Consider the following 19238-nt stretch of genomic DNA (forward strand, 5'->3'; position numbering starts at 1 on the left):
AAGCTGCTGGCTGCTCCAGGGAGTCCTTTCTGCCCCGACTGCCCCGCAAGGGGCTCCTTCCATCCCAGTGTGGGGCCACTGCAGGCACGAGGTCCCCCTGGCCCTGCTCCTGAGTGGAAGGCAGAGCCAAGGGAGTGCCTTGGAGGGCACCAATCACCCAGATGCCCTCACTGCCACTCGGGCCTGAAGGAGAATCTTCAGCAGTGCCATTGGAGCTGTTGTGTCCTGCCTTTCTTTGCAGCTGAGCCTGTTGCTAAAGGTGATCTGGCTTCCCAGCCCATGTTCAGGATTGAGCCTCTGGGAGATGGTGAGGGTACGCCAAGGCCTTTCCCCTGTGAGACCTGCCAGCTCAGAGCCCAAAGCTCGGCCAGGGGGGCATCGCTGCAGGTGCCAGGACAGAGCCATGCATGTGTGTGCCCTCACCCTGCACGATCCACTCACAACTTCTGCTCAGCACTGGCTAGTGTTTGAAGGACGGTGGGCCATGGCCCAGCTGAAAAAGCCCAGATGATTTGTTGATTTTATCCGATTTTGCATAAGCATGACGTTCTGAACATGCCATTAAAGAAATGGAGAATTTCTCCATCTTTTAAGGTGTACTTTTTGTTTCTCAAGTGATGGGCCAAAAGTTAGGACAGAAGGAGGTGTTTCCCCAACAAAGCAGAGGCCGATTGGCAGCCCCTGCTGCAGGAAGGAAGTCCGAGCCAAACACAGGCATGGGCACAGGCACAGAAGGTAATTGCTGTGCCAGGCTCAGCAGGGCTCAGCCATTGGCAGAGCTGTGTGGCTGCAGCTCTTCTTCTTCTACCAGGGCCTCCCTTGCACAGCCCGGCAAAGCTGGAGGTGCCTTTGGAGCTCGTTCAGAGCCCTGGGAAAAGGGGACTCGTGCACCAACGTCCCTCCCGCTGCAGCTGCTCTGGAGCTGGCCCTGAGTGCCCAGAGGCCCAAGGCACAGGAGCAGCCCCGAGCGGGAGCCCTGCCGCGAGCCCAGGGCCAGAGCCACCCTTGGCTCCCGTTTGGGCAGGGGCTGCACTGGGTCCTGACAGGGCCTGACTCTGTGCCCTGGGGCGGGGGGAGCTGTCACGGGGCAGGGAGGGCCAGGGCTGGCAGGGGCTGCTCAGGGATGGCTGTGGCCCGTGTCCCTCCAAGCAGCGACTGCCCAAAAAGCTGCGCTGCCCCCGGGCTCTCCTCTCGGCCTGCTGGGCTTTGTTGGGTGGCACAGCCTGTGCCACGGGGTGGCAAGGTGCCTGCAGGCCCCAGCTCTGGGGGAAACGGAGAATGTCCTGCCCGCATCCACCGTGCTGCCAGCTCAGCAGTGCAGCACAGCAGGGGCTGACGATCCCCATCGCTCCCACAGGTGCAGCTGGAACCACAGCACATGTTCCTGATTCCCAGAAGGGCCTTGGAAGGGGTTTCTGTCAGGGAACAGGCTTCTGGCTAGGGTTACTGGCAGGCCTGCTTGTCTTGGAGCTGATCTTCATCTTATGCTCTGTCCGAAGTTGGACTTGCTGGAAGAGAAAAGGGTGAGTGTTTAGTTCACCTTTCCCTCAAACAGCTTCTTTTGAAAGTCTACGTCAGACAGAAAACATTCCCAGTGAGGTTGCAGTGTAGGGGTGGCCAGTCCTTGATTGTCCAAAGAACTCTGCTGAGGGTTCTGCTGCTGCCCAGAGCTTTCATTGGCCTCCTAAATGCTGGGCCTTGTCCTGGGGGGGCCCACTGGGGCTGCAGCCAGTGCTGGCTCCCACTGAGGCTGCCTGGCCAAGAGCAGCCCCAGGGACACTGGGCAGAGGCAAAGCACGGTGGGGAGGAGAAAGAGCAGGGACGAGATTGCCCTTGAAAGGCAGGGGAAGGGAGAATGTTGCTTATCGGAAGAAGCCCCAAAGAGCGGCTGGAAGGGGTGCTGCCTGATCAAGGACCCCCGAGAAGCGGAGGGAGGGCGTATCGGCTGATGGGGTGTCCCGAGGAGCGGCTGGGGAGAGTGGGGGTGTCCCTTAGTGGGGAGGAGCAGCTGGAGCGCTTGCACGGTCCGGTGGTGGGGAGGCCGGCGGGGCAGTCGGAGTAGGCTCAGCCCGGCCGGTGGGCACGGCTCACCCTGCCTGCCCGCAGGACCACGGTGCAGTTCCTGTTGGAGGCGGACCTGCACGGGCTGCTGAAGCTGGACACGCTGATCCCGAACGCGCCGCCTGCGCCATGGCAGCGCAAGGCCAAGGAGAGCGGCCCCGGGCCCAGCCCTGTCGGCGTGTCCCCCATAAAGCCGGCATGTCGCTCCCACAGCCCCAGCAAGACGCCGTCCAAGACACCCGGTGAGCGCCGGCCACCGGCGGCAGAGGTTGAGTGCGGGAGCCTGGCCCAGGCTGCTTGTCCGTAGCCACGGGGCTCTGGGCTCCCTGCCACGCTGCCCTACCGGCTGCTGCTCAGGCAGGAGGAGGTGGGCTGTGCTCCTGACAGCCACCCACCTCCTTGCCAGCATGAGGGGCAGAGCTCTGAGCACTGGGGCTGGCGAGCTGCTCTTCACCCAGCTGAGCCTTGCTGGCACAGCTGTATGCTAGGACGAGTGTGGGCAGGACTGTCAGCTGACAGCTTTACATCCTGTGAGCGTTTCTGTATCTTCCCCTTATCTCTGGACTCTGGAATTGTTGCACTAGACCCAAGGAGTTGCACCACACAGTCCCTAACCAACTTGGTGGCAGGGAGGAAAATATAAGTTAGTTGGGACTGGGTGGCATGAGACCTCAGAGTCCTACTTGTCTGGTGGGTGTGATGTGGAAGAGTGTTGGGTTTGCTCCCGTGAAAGCTCTAATACAGGCTGTTAAATAGCTGTAAGACAATATTTTCATATGTGAATGCAGGTAAATCTGGATCCAAAATTCAAAGCACCCCCACAAAGGCTGGGGGGGATCGCTACATTCCCAAACGCAGCACTATGCAGATGGAGATGGCAAATTTCCTCCTAACCAAAGAGAATGACCCTGCTGAGGATTCCCCTACCAAGAAGGTGAGCATGTTGCTAAGTTACAATTACTTCAATAACTGCTACGCCTTCCTGCCCCTTTACAGAGCAGTGAACAATAGGTTCTATCAAGGGGGCACACGGCACTGACAAGTCCCAGCCATCACTACTTGCAGCTCTGGGCTTCAGGAGCCTAGGATGAGACTGAAGCTGTAGAGACTGCCATGCACTCGAAGCCTATGCTGCTTCTGGTAGCAAAATTTAGCTTTTGACTAACGAGGCTTTAAAATGTAGCAGGCAACAAAAACACAAAGCTGTAAGCCTATGCAAAGTGAAACTGCTGGTGGTAGCTATTCTAGGACAAGGTCTCCACAGGGAACACTTCTGGAATGTTTTACACTGTGTTCTGAAATCTGTTTGTGAAGCATTTGGTCGCTTTGTGGCTGTGGCTTTTCCCTCTGGCAATGACACTGAATTTGCCATTGTTTGAAAATGTGAGCAGGACAATGTATGAAAGTCTGAGGAAAACTGCTTTGACCTGCCTCTGTGTGACTGACCCTTGCAGCACAGTCAAACATCTTCAGATTCTAAGAGAAGGGGACTTAGATGTCTGTTTAAATTGTACTGTGGGAATTGTTTTAAATGCATTGCACTGAGGGTGATTTGTCTCTGTAGGAGCAACAGAAAGCCTGGGCAGTGAATCAGAATGGTTTTGATGTGGAAGAGGCAAAGATCCTCCACCTCAGAGGAAAACCACAGAATGCTCCAGAAGGTATGATACAGGCTCCGTGTGAGCTGAATCAGCAGGAGGGATCAGGTCAGGGGAACAGCAACACAGAGGCTCTGTGTGTGGTCACAGGAGAAATCAACTGGTTTCTGAGAGCTGTACAGGCTGGAGTCTCCTTTCTTAAGGTTCCTGAGGTCGAGGGAGGGCATAACAGTTACAGTGAATTTATTTAGGAGAGTTGCTATGACTGCCTGTTGGTCACCTGTTACAGGGCTTGCAAGGGTCTTCAGGGTGGAGAGAGAGATGAGAATCTTGACCTCATGTTCAGAAGGCTTGATTTAATATTTTATGATATATATTACATTATTACTATACTAAAAGAAATAGAAGGAAAGTTCTCAGAAGCTAGCTAAGCTAAGAATAGGAAAAGAATGAATAAACAAAGGGCTGTTTCTCAGCAGAGGGTGAGACCCAGCTCCGCTGTGAGTGGTCAGTAAATCCAAACATTCACCCAAGACTGATCACGCATCCACCTGTTGCATTCCCCAGCAGCAGATAACCATTGTTTACCTTTTGTTGCTGAGGCCACAGCTTCTCAGAAGGGGGAAAAATCCTAAAGAAAGGATTTTTATGGAAAGATGTCGGTGACAGTTACCGGTACTGCAGGTTCCAAACGTTCATGAAGTCTGTAAGAGCATCAAACCCTCTGCTGTGCACTTTCTAGCTTAAACTGCAACTAAATATAATGGGATTCAAAAACCCAAGTGTTTGTTAAATTTGTTTCCATGAATGAGGAAATTGTAGCTCACCCCTGCTCAGCAGTTCATTCTGCCAGTGATTTTAGTGCACTGCAGGCTTGTGAGTGTTTCTCTTAGGACTTTATTTTCACTCCAAGGGATTCCTAGTTGGGTGAGCAGCACTCAGCTGGGAGGAAACTAACTCAGGTTAACAAACCTGTTCCCCTGCACACAGACTATCAGAATAACCTGAAAGTGCTCTACAGTCAGAAAATGGCACCTGGATTGAGCAGGAAGAAGAGCAGATATATTCCCTCAAAGCCAGAACGGGTCTTGGATGCACCAGAGATATTCAACGACTACTGTAAGTAGGCTACAGGGTTGAGTGCTGGGCATCCAGAACATTCTGTACTGGATTGCTGTTCCTAGGACAGGGTAACTGGGCTGTCTGTATTATTTGGTGTACCCAGGCTAGCACAGACCCCTTCTGGAGTGTCCCTGTGTGGCCTTACAGGCACAGTGGTCTAGGGCACTGTGTAGATGCTTTGGAGCAGGGTACCTGGCCCCAGCAGCTGGGCATAGTGACACTCAGAAGGCTGCCCCTCACCTGCACGTGTGTGTGTGCACGTGTGCACCCACACCTGCTGCAGCAGCACGGGTGAAGGGCAGGGCTCTCTAGCCATCATGGTGTGACCTGCATTGCTCTTTCAAATTGTAGAACTGAATGTCATAGACTGGAGCTCCCAGAACTTCCTGGCAGTGGTTCTGGATGACACTGTTTATCTGTGGAATCACGCTACTAGGGAGATTATCCCCCTGCTGCAGACGGAGCATCCAGATGCTTACATTTCCTCTGCATCATGGATTAAAGAAGGAGACTACCTTGCTGTTGGCACAAGTAGTGCTGAGATTCAGGTGAATGCAGGAGTAAAACTAGAGGTGTTTTCAAGGGATTGACAGAACTGTGGGGCCTGGGGACAAAACCTTGGCTGGCAGAGGAAGGATGCCATGCACCTGACTTGTCTTCCCTGGTGTGGGGTGGAACTGCCCAGTGTGCAAGGCAGGGTTTGATTTGGGCGTTTTCTGATAAGCAGTGTTACCTTCTGTGCTATAGTCATGAGATACATATTTTCTCTGTTCCCTGACTGAGAAAGCTGAATGCCAAAGCCTGTGCAGTGAGGTTCCTAGGGCATAGAAACAGGATTTGGTTTCTTCTGAAGAACTTTTTACTTTGCCTCTCCAGCTATTGTTGCATTTACATTGTTGTATATAATACTCCTAGGGTCTCATACCTTCTGGGTGGTTTTCTCACAGCAGCTCTTCACAGCAGTGCTGTTGTTCCTTCTCAGCCAGGGCTCCTCTACAGCCCTCCCTGAATGCCCCACCCCCTTTTATCCCAGCTACCTCCACAGGCTACTGCCCAATCAAGGACAGTGCAGCTGCAGCCCATTTACAATAACTAGAATCAGGGCAGGGTCACTTATACAATACAGAGATCTTTTACTGCAATACATATATTTACTCAGGCCCCTATAAGCTATGGGACGTTGAGCAGCAGAAACGTCTCCGAACCATGACCAGCCATTGTGCCCGTGTGGGAACCCTCGGCTGGAACAGCTGCATCCTCTCCAGGTAAAGCAGTGGGTCAAGGGCAGTTTCCAGTTGTTGCAAACTCCTATCCCTCAATCTATGTGTGGCATGGGTTAGGGATGGCAGAGAAGTTTGTCCTGGCTTGGGATTCTTACTCAGCCTTATCTGTTGGGGCTGTGAGGAGAAGGCCTCTTTCCTGTATTGCAATTTGTGCTGAAGCTGTAAAGAGCTTGTGTGGGTGTTTCACTCACACCAACAGACCTGTGTTGCTGGTAACACTGGTTGAAACCCAGTGGCAGGTATAGCAGTCTTGCAACAACAAAAATGGATTTGGGTGAAAATGTGCAGCCTGGGGCTGGCTCTGGCATAAAGCCTGATGCAAAACAAAAGGTTAGCTCACACTGCAACACCCAGCCTGGATGTCATGCAAGAGCCACGCAAAGCACCACCAACCCTGTGCTCAGCCTTCAGTCATGTATTCTTCCAACAACTCTGATCTCCCTTCCCCTCCTGCTGACAGGAGGCCCTGGTGCCTCACTGAGGCTCCATGCAGGGGAGCAAGCACCAGGGCTCAGCTGACATTTATTGGAGCTTGACTCCCCTACACTTGGAAAAATGCCTTTTTTCCAGGCTGAACTGTGCTGGAGCAAGTTGCAGGAAATATATTTGAGCCCTTACCTGACCAACAACCAGCTCAGCCACGCTGCTTTGCACGGCGGAGCCGCAGTGTCTGAGCAACTCCACCAAGCCTGTGCCTCCCATCAGCCCTCAGTGATTAGCTGAGGGTGGATTATTAACTGTATTCACCTTTCCCTCAGCACAGTACCACACTGTGCCTAGCACCAGCTCTGCCTCCTGCGCCTCACAGCAGCTGGAACCTTCAAAGGTTCCGACTTGTGCTCTGCCAAGGCCAGTGAGTGTGTAACCACAGCCACCAGAGCACCCCCCCCCCACACACACACACATAAAGCTGATATGGGGGGCACAGTCTCAAAAAACAGCCACTGAGCCAGCACCTTCCCAGCAGTGCTGCTGGTGCATCCCCATTTGGCCACTTGGGAAAGATCAGGAGGTCCAAGGATGGAGCTCTCCCTCAGACGCAAATCCTGGGGCCACAGCTGTCTCCAAAGGGGAAGCAGGCAGGAAAAGACTGAAATGCTCTCTTTATGGGCAAAAGAGCTGGTGCAGTAATTCAAATGCCTGGTACAAAAATTCTGTTTAATATTTAGCTCCTATTTAAAACACAGCTTTTCATTTAATTCTATTTACAGAATACTTTCATTTCATTTGTTTCTTTAAAATTACTTAGTTCTCACCTGTTGTATGTCTAGGAATATTTTCTTCCAAAAATAGAAAAAAATAGATGATATCTTTTCAGCAGAAAACATTGGTTGATACAATTTTAAACCATCATGATATGGAAGAATTGTTCTGTCCCTCTCTAAGGTGGAAGAAGCATTTGGATCACAGATCATCTACAATGAAATACTTGACATGTTTAAGATGCTTTCAATCAATTGTGATCGTCAATTGCTTATTCGTTGTAAACAGTCATTTTTCAGTGAAGGGAAAGTGTGTGTGGTATATCTACATGATGTGTTCAAAGCCAGTTCCTACTAATGGCCAGGCTGAATTCCAGTCCATAATGTCCCGAATGATATTTTGCCGCCTTCTTTGGCACTTCATGAAATCTTACCATGATGAAGTGCTGAAACACAGAGATTTTCTCTTAGAGAGTGTCTCATGTTGTAACCCATCCCGTGGATTTTATGCTGTAATTCTTATCTCTTTTGAAATTTGCTATCTTCTGTACAGTTTTCATGAAGCTTTCTGTTACAGTCGTGAATATCACAGATAAATGTCATTTTGTACAACTTTGAATTTACCCCAAGAGCTGAGAGAAAACTTGCTCCTCTACTTCAATCCGAGTTTCTTCTATAGTCCAACTTTGTTTCTCTACCATCAAGCTTCTCCTTTGTTGCTGCTCCAAGCCCCGTCCAAGCTGACCTTGAATACTTTCAGGCATGGGACATCCACAACTTCTCTGGGCAACCTGTTCCAGTGTTCCAGCACTCCCTCAGTAAAAAAGGCCTTCCTTTCATCTAATATGTGTAGGAAATCATAAATCTAGGCATAGAAACTTGGAGTGCAAATTTGAAATTCTTTTGATTTGAAGCACATTTTATATGAATACTGACTTACAGATGACTAAAAGATGTAGATGGCCATTTGAGCTGACAAGTTTTGAAAAAGTGCACGGAAATTAAAATTGAAACCACTAAAATTAAAAACTTCTTGCCATTTTCTTTTTCCTCTCCAATTCAAAATTGCATATGTCAGATATCAGTGCTTCATGCAAACCTCTCAGATGCTCTCAGAGAAAAAGCTTTTCTTTCAGACTAAGTTGCGGTTGACGTAGAACACTAGCAGTAGTGAAAGTTTTTCTGGGCATCGGGCAGCACCTTCTCCTTGGATTTGTGTGCAGAATGCATTTTATCCAAACTGGAAAATAGATCCCAGCTCTGTTTTATTCATCGATCTTACTGCATCAGGCCTGAAGATTCTGTGAAAAGTAGCCTGTGGACCTTGAAGATAGTGCATGTGAAACAGATGAGAGGTGATGGAGAAGTTGAGGGAGAGAAGAAAGAGCATATGGGCCAGTACAGACACCAGAAAGTATTTCTTCATGTGATCATGGGAGATTGCAGGAGCCACTTGGTACTATCAAACCAGCCCGACTTGGCACTGGTGCCGCCTTGGGTCTGGGAACCATCCTGCGTATCGTGGATTTTCAGGAGCCAGCCGGTCACTCCTAGCCACAGGCCCCCAAACACAAACCACGGCCCTTTTCCCTGGCAAACAAAACTCACCTGCCCCTCTTCTGGATGGCAGATTGCAGGAGCCACTTGGTACTATAAAACCAGCCCAATTTGGCACTGGTGCCATCTTGGGTCTGGGAACCGTCCTGCGTATCGTGGATTTTCAGGAGCCAGCTGGCCACTCCCAGCCATAGGCCCCCAGACGCAAACTTCCACCCGTTTCCCTGGCAAACAAAACTCACCTGCCCCTCTTCTGGATGGCAGATTGCAGGAGCCACCTCTTACTGTCAAACCAGCCTGACTTGGCACTGGTGCCACCTTGGGTCTGGGAACCGTCCTGCGTATCGTGGATTTTCAGGGGCCAGCCGGCCTCTTCCAGCCCCAGGCCCTCAAACATAATCAACAGCCCTTTTCCCTTGCAAACAAAATTCAGCTGCCCCTCTTCTGGATGGCAGATTGCAGGAGCCACTTGGTACTATCAAACTAGCCCAACTTGGCACTGGTGCCACCTTGGGTCTGGGAACCATCCTGCGTATCGTAGATTTTCAGGAGCCAGCTGGCCACTCCAGGCTATAGGCTCCCAGACACAAACCTCGGCCCTTTTCCCTGGCAAACAAAACTCACCTGCCCCGCTTCTGGATGGCAGATTGCTGGAGCCACTTGGTACTATCAAACCAGCCCGACTTGGCACTGGTGCCACCTTGGGTCTAGGAGCCATGCTGCGTATCGTGGATTTTCAGGAGCCAGCCGGCCACTCCAATCCACAGGCCCCCAAACAAAAACCACAGCCCCTTTCCCTTGCAAACAAAACTCACCTGCCCCGCTTCTGGATGGCAGATTGCAGCAGCCACTTGGTACTATCAAACCAGCCCGACTTGGCACTGTGTTGAAAGCGAAGGGAAGCCTATCCACCTTGTCGTTGATCAGCATTGACTCCAATTTATTGATTAAATTAGCCATTTTATATAACAGTGTTAATTAACTTCATGCATATTGCAAAATCCAAGCTCACTATAGGTTAACAGAGAAAACTCTAACCCCTCCTTTTGTTTTACCATACCCATGATTGTTTATTGGAAACAAGACCAGCGTTCCCACTGTGATATTAAAGTCAAGTATTGGAGAGTGCTTTTGTTACTTCTTTAGAAGTTTAGAATATGCCAAAAAGATGCTAGCTGGGGACTTGCAATTAATGAATTATTTGCTGTAAGTAGGTCAAATGACATTAGCTTTCAAAAATGAAAAGTAGTCTTATTCCACGTGCCAATTCTAAAGTAGATTAATAAGCCTTAAGCAGAAGATGGATGTGAAGAGGGATATGACATGAAAGGTTAAGCAACACTGCTGACAGCAAAAGGCTTACCTGCTGCAGATACAGGAGACAAAATACTATTTTGACACAAACATTGCTATTCAGACGACAGCAAAATTTACTCAGTCATGACAGTAAAATTTGCTCACATCAAAATGTGCTAATCAATTCTTAGTGTAAGCTAAGCACCTTAAGCAAAGGGTAGTTCAAGCGTAACTGGTATTTGATGGCAAAAAAGGCAACTTGGCCTGCGTTTCTCACCTCTACTCCATTCAAAAGCTTACTCTGTCTCAGATTCCTTCGGAGGGATACCAACGCAAGCCGCGAAACTGCACGAAAATGATGATTGAAAGAAAGATAGATTAGAAAAATGGAATAATGGTTCATGTTCTTTTCCTTCCAACTGCTTTGTTTGCCCTTTTAAATTTTTGAAGTCCTTTCTGGTGTCACCATGGTTGCACTGCAGCAAGTGTTCGGCTGTAAGCTGTCCATATTGCCAGCTTCTGGACTGCCTTCAGAAAACTTCCCGCTGGTTTTGTATAGAAATCACAAGCAGTAGAGATGACAAAGACTGCAGAAACCTTCTCATCTCCTTCTAGAGCAAGAGCATGTCTTTCACCCACTCTTAACTAGACAACTTTCATCAGTCATGAGGGAGTCTCATGTTCAAGAGCTAGGCAGTGACAGCTGTAAATGACAAAAAGCAGACTGAAATTCTCTTGGGACTCCAGCAGAGAGCAATGAAGGAGGTTGAATTCACCTTCTTGGGAAGTTCTAAAATGCACGTTCACTTGAGCCCAGGAGCTAAGCCATCGTAACCTTTGTTGAGTATGTCTGCGTAGACAGAGTTTCCATCACTGCAGAAGCAATGTTATTTAACCCACGTTATCATCTCTAGCTGCTAAGCTGCACTTATTGCAAAGTATCTGCAACGTATTTTACAGGGTGGGCTTTTATGTGTAATTCCTGAGTAACAGTGCAAAGAGAAGTACTTGGGGTGTGGGGTGGGGGGGGAACCGCAACTCTTAGGTTTTTCAAATCATGGTTCCATTTGAAAGTCAAACAAGATGTCAAACCTTTCTTTCCTAGATGTATTACCAGCACAAACTGTACCAGAAATTTATGACCCGTAACTGTACCATGGACGCTCTTTCTCTGGACTATTCCTTAAGAAACAAAGTCCTCACTAGAAATAAAACAAAATTAGCCAAAGTATTGGCCTGGATTAGTTCCAAGGCTCTGTACTAAAGGCCAAACACATGTAATAATAGTAATAATAATAGAGTGGACTAAAAGTTAAATCAATAGAGCATTACTCATTTCAAAGACATCTTGTGTCCTAATGTTCTCACAGAAGACTGTAAAAACCTGTCTATTTTTGTGGGTTTCTTTTATCCATTTAGCTGTACCTTCTACTTCTCTCCACTGTCTGAGAACATTGATGGTAAGGTTGGATGACCTCATGTCAACTTGTAGAAGTAAAGAAAGAGAAGCCAGTAAAGAAAGGCAAATTTGTTAATTGCAGGTGGAAAGAGGGAGGCCAACAAGAGAAAACAAAAGAACAGTAATAATGAAATGCTCCCCTGTCTTCTGTGAAAAGTAAAGGCACAGACAAGAAAGAACAAGAGCAAAATTCTCACTAGAGAAACGCACTTGATCTGACTCAAGTATTTTGCGGTACATTTCTTGCTGTTTTCTCATGCCAAACATATTAACCGTTGAAGGTATCCCTTTCCTCTTTCTGGAATACATCGAGGAAGATGGCTGTGTCATTGCTGACAAGCTGCTATTCTCAGAGGTGTCCAGCTGAAAGTCCTAGATCAATTGATTTGCTCTGTCACTTTGATATGGCATGACTTACAGTTTCAGCACCTGAACTGGCCAGCCCTGCAATTCTTTGCCCCTTGAATGGTTAGATAGGCTCCTTGGCAACTGGCATTTGTAAGGACATGAAACTATGCAGAATTTGCACCGTGAGATGATGCCAAATGAGTCATGCCGGTAGATTAACTAGGGCATGCAAGGCAGAGAGAGGGAAATGAGAGCACAAGAAGAGAGTACACAAGAAGAGAGTACAATCTCCTTTTTTCTGAAACACTGTAGAGATCAAAGTGAACACAAATCCTCCTAGGGGTAGTTCTTGCAAAAGACTAAGAGTTCTTTTTGTGTTCACAGGCCTGGAATCACAGGCCTGGAAGCTTTGGATCACGGCAAAATGCAGATGACAAAACGAGGCCTTGAAGTCACATCCAGTATGAAGCAGTATGAAAGAGGAAAGAAAGCAGCTGAGAGCGTCAACCCTGCTAAGTAGTCTCAGTATTCTTCTTGACATGAGCAGAAATTTGAAATGAGTCTCTGAAAATGGCAAAGGAGGCAGAAGAAAAGGGAGCGATGACTCCTCTGGCATAGTGTTTCCTAACAGGGATCTTCAAAATGGAAAGGTTGTATCATCCTTTCAACTGAAGGAAGGTATGAAAACAACAGGAAGGAAATGGCATCAAATACTCTGGGCAGTGTACTTCTAGACAGAAAGGCCACTGATGGAAAACCAACTAAACTGGCACCAATGCAGCAGCATTGTAACTAAAGCCAGAAATGTCCAGCGCTTCGCTCTCTGCCATTCCATTCAGATGCACACAGCAGCTCTGCAACATTCCTACTGATCATCTCCTTGGCAAACTGGCAGTGAGGGTCCGTGGTGATGCAGAGTCTCCAGGCAGACGCAAAGGAGAGCTGCTTTCTTACAAAAACCAGGCTTTTGAAACACTTAGGCCTTTCTCAGTTCCATAGCTTTAAGCCATAACAAACACAATTCAACCAACCACCATGCACCACGCTGTGAACACACGATGGTTCTAGAACTTGTTGATCTACCTCGAATTCAGCTGCCTCACCTTCCCACAGTCCTTTTCTGCTTAGCCAAAGTAATGGGCCTCAGCCCAAGGCCTTCCTTTTGTAAACTTCTAGCTCTATGCAGCAGCAAACCACTACTTTCTTCTGTGCCAAGACTTCAGGTAGACCATTTGCATCTGCCCTTCCAGTGAAACCTAATGAGGAGAGAAAAGCCTCTCAGAGATGTTCAGTCATTCCATTTTCTAGACAGGCCAAATCCAAAGAAAAGCAAGCTATGGGATTGTGTACTTGCTCTTACAAAACACCTGCTGCCCTCTGACAATCAACTAGCAGAAAACCAGCCAAACTGAGACTTGAGGCAAACAACCCTTGGAAGGGAATAATGATGTGATCAATAAAGACAACACTTTTCCAGGCTACCGAGATATTGGAAATGTCAGCAAAGGCTTGAGAGCAAAGGCTGAACTAATGGGGAAAGGGTAAAAGAATCGCAAGAAAAACATGACCAAAGGTTAAAACAATTCCAAGAAAAACATAGGCAACTAACCTGTTGAAGCCTTCAGGAAATCAGTGGCCGCTGATTTACATAGGCCATTCAAGTTAATTGACCCGTGCACCTTCCACTCCTTTTTCGGCACCATAGGGTGAATTGAGACCATGGAATCACAATTCCTTGGATTCTGTTCTTAACTTTAGGAGAGAAGTACAGCAGCTGAAGTACCTGTTACTGATGTGAAACCCAAAAACACAGAGTTGACACATTTCATTCTTGGCCAATCACAACAAGCAAGACTAAGAGGATAAGGCTGGCTTATTTTCATGACACTTTTCTTCTTTTACAGCCTGCTCTGATTCCGGTGAAACTTTTTCATTAGCTTCTCTCTAAAAGGAGAAAGTCCAGTTCAATGTCCCGCCCTACTGCTGCAAGTATACCATTTCGTTTGTCGAGCCTAAAAATTGAATGGGAAGGTACGGAGCACTCCGGAGCTAAGGGTCGCTCCCGGGCGTCTTTCGGCAGAAGCCGCGCTAAGGAGAGCACTGTGAGCGGCACAATCGTCTTTGCGCGAAGAAGCCGCTTCTTCCCCTCCGGGAGCCGGAGAGAGCGGCAGCTTCGGAAAGGTGAAGAAGGAAGCTGTACGACACTGGGATTGTGTGCGCACCTTGCCAACTGATAGAAAACAGTACCTTGGCACTCTCCTGACTTTTCCAATCACATGAACATTCGATTGGAAGCTGTTTTGGACAACTTTCCTTTTCTCCCTGCCAAACACTTGGCAGATCTCCGTGCAAACTCTAGAACACGATGGGAGATGTTTTCTGTGCTGGCAGAGTTTCTCCCAGCCAGAACTAGTGGATTTTTAGTGGTTTTTAAACCAGAAAGCCCTGAGTTCCAAGAACACAGCAGCTGCCAAGGACTACCCAAGAGGAGCGCAAAAGTACCACAACATGCCTGCCTCCACAGCTTTTTCCCTGGGACCATGCCTACCCCTAGGCTTATTTACATGCCTCCAGTTAGGGTTAGAGATAGGGTTTTTAAAGCAAGAGGCCCTGAGCTCCAGGAACACTGCAGAGCTGCGAAAGTCATCCCAAGGGGAGAGCAAAAGTGGTGCAACATGGCTGCCTCCACCTCTTTTTCCTTGGCAACATCCCTATACCTAGTCTGATTTACCTGCCTCCAGTGCAGGATAGGGAAAGGGTTTTTTAAATGAGTAAGCTCTGAGCTCCAGGCCCACTGCAGCTGTGAAAGACTTCCCTAGGGCAGCGCAAAATTGCCTCAACTTGCTCCCTCCAGGGCTTTTTCCTTGGGAACATCCCTAATCCCAGCCTGATTTACCTTCCTAGGGTTAGCCTTAGGGATAGTCGTAGGATTATGATTTTTATAATGAAGAAGCCCTGATCTCAAGGCACACTGCAGCTGCGATAGACATCCCAAGGGGAGCTCAAAAGTGCAACAACATGCCTGCTTTCACAGCGCTTTTTCCTTGGCACCATCCCTATACCTAGGCTGATTTATCTGCCTATGTTTAGGGTTAGGGTTCACCCGAGGGCTAGGGGTTTTTTAACCAGGAAGCCCTGAGTTCCAGGCTTACTGCAGCTGCCAAAGGCATCCCAAAGGGAGCGCAAAAGTGCCACACATGGCTGCTTTCACAGCTTTTTCCTTGGGAGGAACCCTAATACCAGGCTGATTTCCCTCCCTAGGGTTAGTGGTGGGCTTAGGCCTAGGGCTAGGATTTTTAAAACTAGGAAGCCCTGAGCTGCAGGCGCACTGCAGAGCTGCGAAAGGCATCCCCAGGGGAGAGCAAAAGTGGTGCAACATGGCTGCCTCCACCTCTTTTTCCTTGGCAACATCCCTATACCTAGTCTGATTTACCTGCCTCCAGTGCGGGATAGGGAAAGGGTTTTTCAAATGAGTAAGCTCTGAGCTCCAGGCCCACTGCAGCTGCGAAAGACTTCCCTAGGGAAGCGCAAAATTGCCTCAACTTGCTCCCTCCGGGGCTTTTTCCTTGGGAACATCCCTAATCCCAGCCTGATTTACCTTCCTAGGGTTAGCCTTAGGGATAGTCGTAGGATTATGATTTTTATAATGAAGAAGCCCTGATCTCAAGGCACACTGCAGCTGCGATAGGCATCCCAAGGGGAGCTCAAAAGTGCAACAACATGCCTGCTTTCACAGCACTTTTTCCTTGGCACCATCCCTATACCTAGGCTGATTTATCTGCCTATGTTTAGGGTTAGGGTTCACCCGAGGGCTAGGGTTTTTTTAACCAGGAAGCCCTGAGTTCCAGGCTTACTGCAGCTGCCAAAGGCATCCCAAAGGGAGCGCAAAAGTGCCACACATGGCTGCTTTCACAGCTTTTTCCTTGGGAGGAACCCTAATACCAGGCTGATTTCCCTCCCTAGGGTTAGTGGTGGGCTTAGGCCTAGGGCTAGGATTTTTAAAACTAGGAAGCCCTGAGCTGCAGGCGCACTGCAGAGCTGCGAAAGGCATCCCCAGGGGAGAGCAAAAGTGGTGCAACATGGCTGCCTCCACCTCTTTTTCCTTAGGAACATCCCTATACCTAGGCTGATTTACCTGCCACCAGTGCTGGATAGGGAAAGGGTTTTTTAAATGAGTAAGCTCTGAGCTCCCGGCCCACTGCAGCTGTGAAAGACTTCCCAAGGAGAGCGCAAAAGTGACAACTCTGCAACTTCTAGAACACGATGGGTGTGGTTTTCTGTACAGGCACAGTTTTTCCTAGCCAGACATAGTGGAAAAACTTTCTGCTAAGATGTAGACTACAAAAGACGCTAAAGATGAAGGTACGATGCTCTCTGGAGCTAAACGCCGCTCCCGGGCATCTTTCGGCAGAAGCTGAGATCTGGAGAGCACTGTGAGCGGCACAATCGTCTTTGCGCGAAGAAGCCGCTTCTTCGCCTCTGGGAGCCGGCGAGAGCGGCAGCTTCGGAAAAGTGAAGAAGGAAGCTGTACGACACTGGGATTGTGTGCGCAGCTTGCCAACTGATAGAAAACAGTACCTTACCACTCTCCCGACTTTTCCAATCACATGAACATTCGATTGGAAGGTGTTTTGGATAACTTTTCTTTTCTCCCTGCCAAACACTCGGCAGATCTCCGTGCAAACTCTAGAACACGATGGGAGATGTTTTCTGTGCTGGCAACGTTTTTCCCGACTAGACATAGTGGAAAAGCTTTCTGCTTAGATGTAGACCACAAAAGACCCTAAAGATGAAGGTACGTTGCTCCCCGCAGCCAAGCGCCGCTAATGGCCCTCTTTCGGCAGAAGCCGCGCTAAGGAGAGCACTGTGAGCGGCACAATCGTCTTTGCGCGAAGAAGGCGCTTCTTTGTATCCGAGAGCTGGAGAGAGCGGCACCTTCGGAAAGGTGAAGAAGGAAGCTGTACAACACTGGGATTGTGTGCGCAGCTTGCCAACTGATAGAAAACAGTACCTTACCACTCTCCTGACTTTTCCAATCACATGAACATTCAATTGGAAGCCGTTTTGTACATCTTTTCTTTACTTCCATCCAAACACTTGGCAGACCTCTCTGCAACTTCTGGAACACGATGAGACATGTTTTCTGTGCTGTCAGAGTTTCTCCCTGCCAGACATAGTGGATTTTTAGTAGTTTTTTAACCAGAAAGCCCTGAGTTCCAAGAACACAGCAGCTGCAATGGACTACTCAAGAAGAGCGCAAAAGTACCACAACATGGCTGCCTCCACAGCTATTTCCTTTTAACATCCCTAATTCCTGGCTGATTTGGCTTTGAGTCTTAGGGTTGGTTTTAGGCCTAGGGCTAGGATTTTTAAAATCAGGAAGCCCTGAGTTCCAGGCTTAATGCAGCTGCAAAAGGCATCCCAAATGGAGTGCAAAAGTGCCACAACATGGCAGCTTTCACAGCTTTTTCCTTGGGAAGAACCCTAACACCAGGCTGATTTACCTCCCAAGGGTTAGTGGTGGATTTAGGCCTAGGGCTAGGATTTTTAAAACTAGGAAGCCCTGAGCTCCAGGCACACTGCAGCTGTGAAAAGCATCTCTAGGACAGCGCAAAAGTGCCACAACTTGGCTGCCTCCGCTGCTATTTCCATGAGACCCTCCCGAACCATAGGCTGATTTACCTTCCTAGGGTTAAGGTTTGAGTTACGCCTAGGGTTAGTGGTTTTTAACCAGAAAGCCCTGAGTTCCAAGAACACAGCAGCTGCGAAGGACTACCCAAGAAGAGCGCAAAAGTACCACAACATGGCTGTCTCCACAGCTTTTTCCTTGGGAGCATCCCTTATTCCTGGCTGATTTTCCTTTCTCATCTTACGGTTGGGTTTTGGTCTAGGGCTAGGATTTGTAAAACTAGGAAGCCCAGAGCTCCAGGCACACTGGAACTGTGAAACACATTCCAAAGGGAGTGCAAAAGTGCCACATCATGGCTACCTCCACAGCTTTTTCCTAGGGAACATGCCTAATCCAAGCCTGATTTTTCTTCCTAGGGTTAGCCTTAGGGATAGTCGTAGGATTTTGATTTTTATAATGAAGAAGCCCTAATCTCCAGGCCCACTGGAGCTGCGAAAGTCATCCCAAGGGGAGCTCAAAAGTGCCACAGCATGGCTGCTTTCACAGCGCTTTTTCCTTGGCACCATCCCTAGACCTAGGCTGATGTATCTGACTAGGGTTAGGGTTGGGGTTCAGCCTAGGGCTAGGATTTTTTTAACCAGGAAGCCCTGAGTTCCAGGCTTACTGCAGCTGCCAAAGGCATCCCAAAGGGAGCGCAAAAGTGCCACAACATGCCTGCTTTCACAGTGCTTTTTCCTTGGCTCCATCCCTATACCGAGGCTGATTTATCTGCCTAGGGCTAGGGTGAGGTTCACCCTAGGGATAGGGTTTTTTTAACCAGGAAGCCCTGAGTTCCAGGCTTACTGCAGCTGCCAAAGGCATCCCAAAGGGAGCACAGAAGTGCCACAACATGGCAGCTTTCACAGCTTTTTCCTTAGGAAGAACCCCAATACCCGGCTGATTTACCTTCCTAGGGTTACTGTTAGGCTTACGCCTAGGACTTTTAAAACCAGGAAGCCCTGTGCTCCAGGCACACTGCAGCTGTCAAAGGCATCCCAAGGGGAGCGCAAAAGTGACACAACTTGGCTGCCTCCACTGCTATTTCCATGAGACCATCCCGAATCATAGGCTGATTTTCCTTCCTAGGCTTGAGGTTTGAGTTAGGCCAGGGTTAGTGTTCTTTTAACCAGAAAGCCCTGAGTTCCAAGAACACAGCAGCTGCGAAGGACTACCCAAGAAGAGCGCAAAAGCACCACAACATGCCTGCCTCCACGGCTTTTTCCTTGGGGACATCCCTAATTCCGGGCTGATTTGCCTTTCTCATCTTAGGGTTGGGGTTAGGCCTAGGGCTAGGATTTTTAAAATCAGGAAGCCCAGACCTCCAGGCACACTGGAGCTGTGAAAGGCGTCCAAAAAGGAGTGCAAAAGTGCCACAACATGGCTGCTTTCACTGCTTTTTCCTTAGGAAGAACCCTCATACCCGGCTGATTTACCTTCCTTTGTGGGATCTCAGCACCTCCGGACTGATGTGCAGGGCGGCCGAGACCACCCTTGGGGGGCTCGGGAGTCCTGGAATGTTGCCAGAAGTGTCTGGTGGCTGGACATTGATCCTACACGGGAGATGACACCTGTATGAGGATGGGAGGATTTCACTGGGTGAATGGTGAAGGGATAAGTTAATTAGAGTGTGAGACACAGGGTTTA

This window comes from Melospiza melodia, chromosome 7 (assembly GCF_035770615.1).
Source record: "Melospiza melodia melodia isolate bMelMel2 chromosome 7, bMelMel2.pri, whole genome shotgun sequence".
NCBI lineage: Eukaryota > Metazoa > Chordata > Aves > Passeriformes > Passerellidae > Melospiza > Melospiza melodia.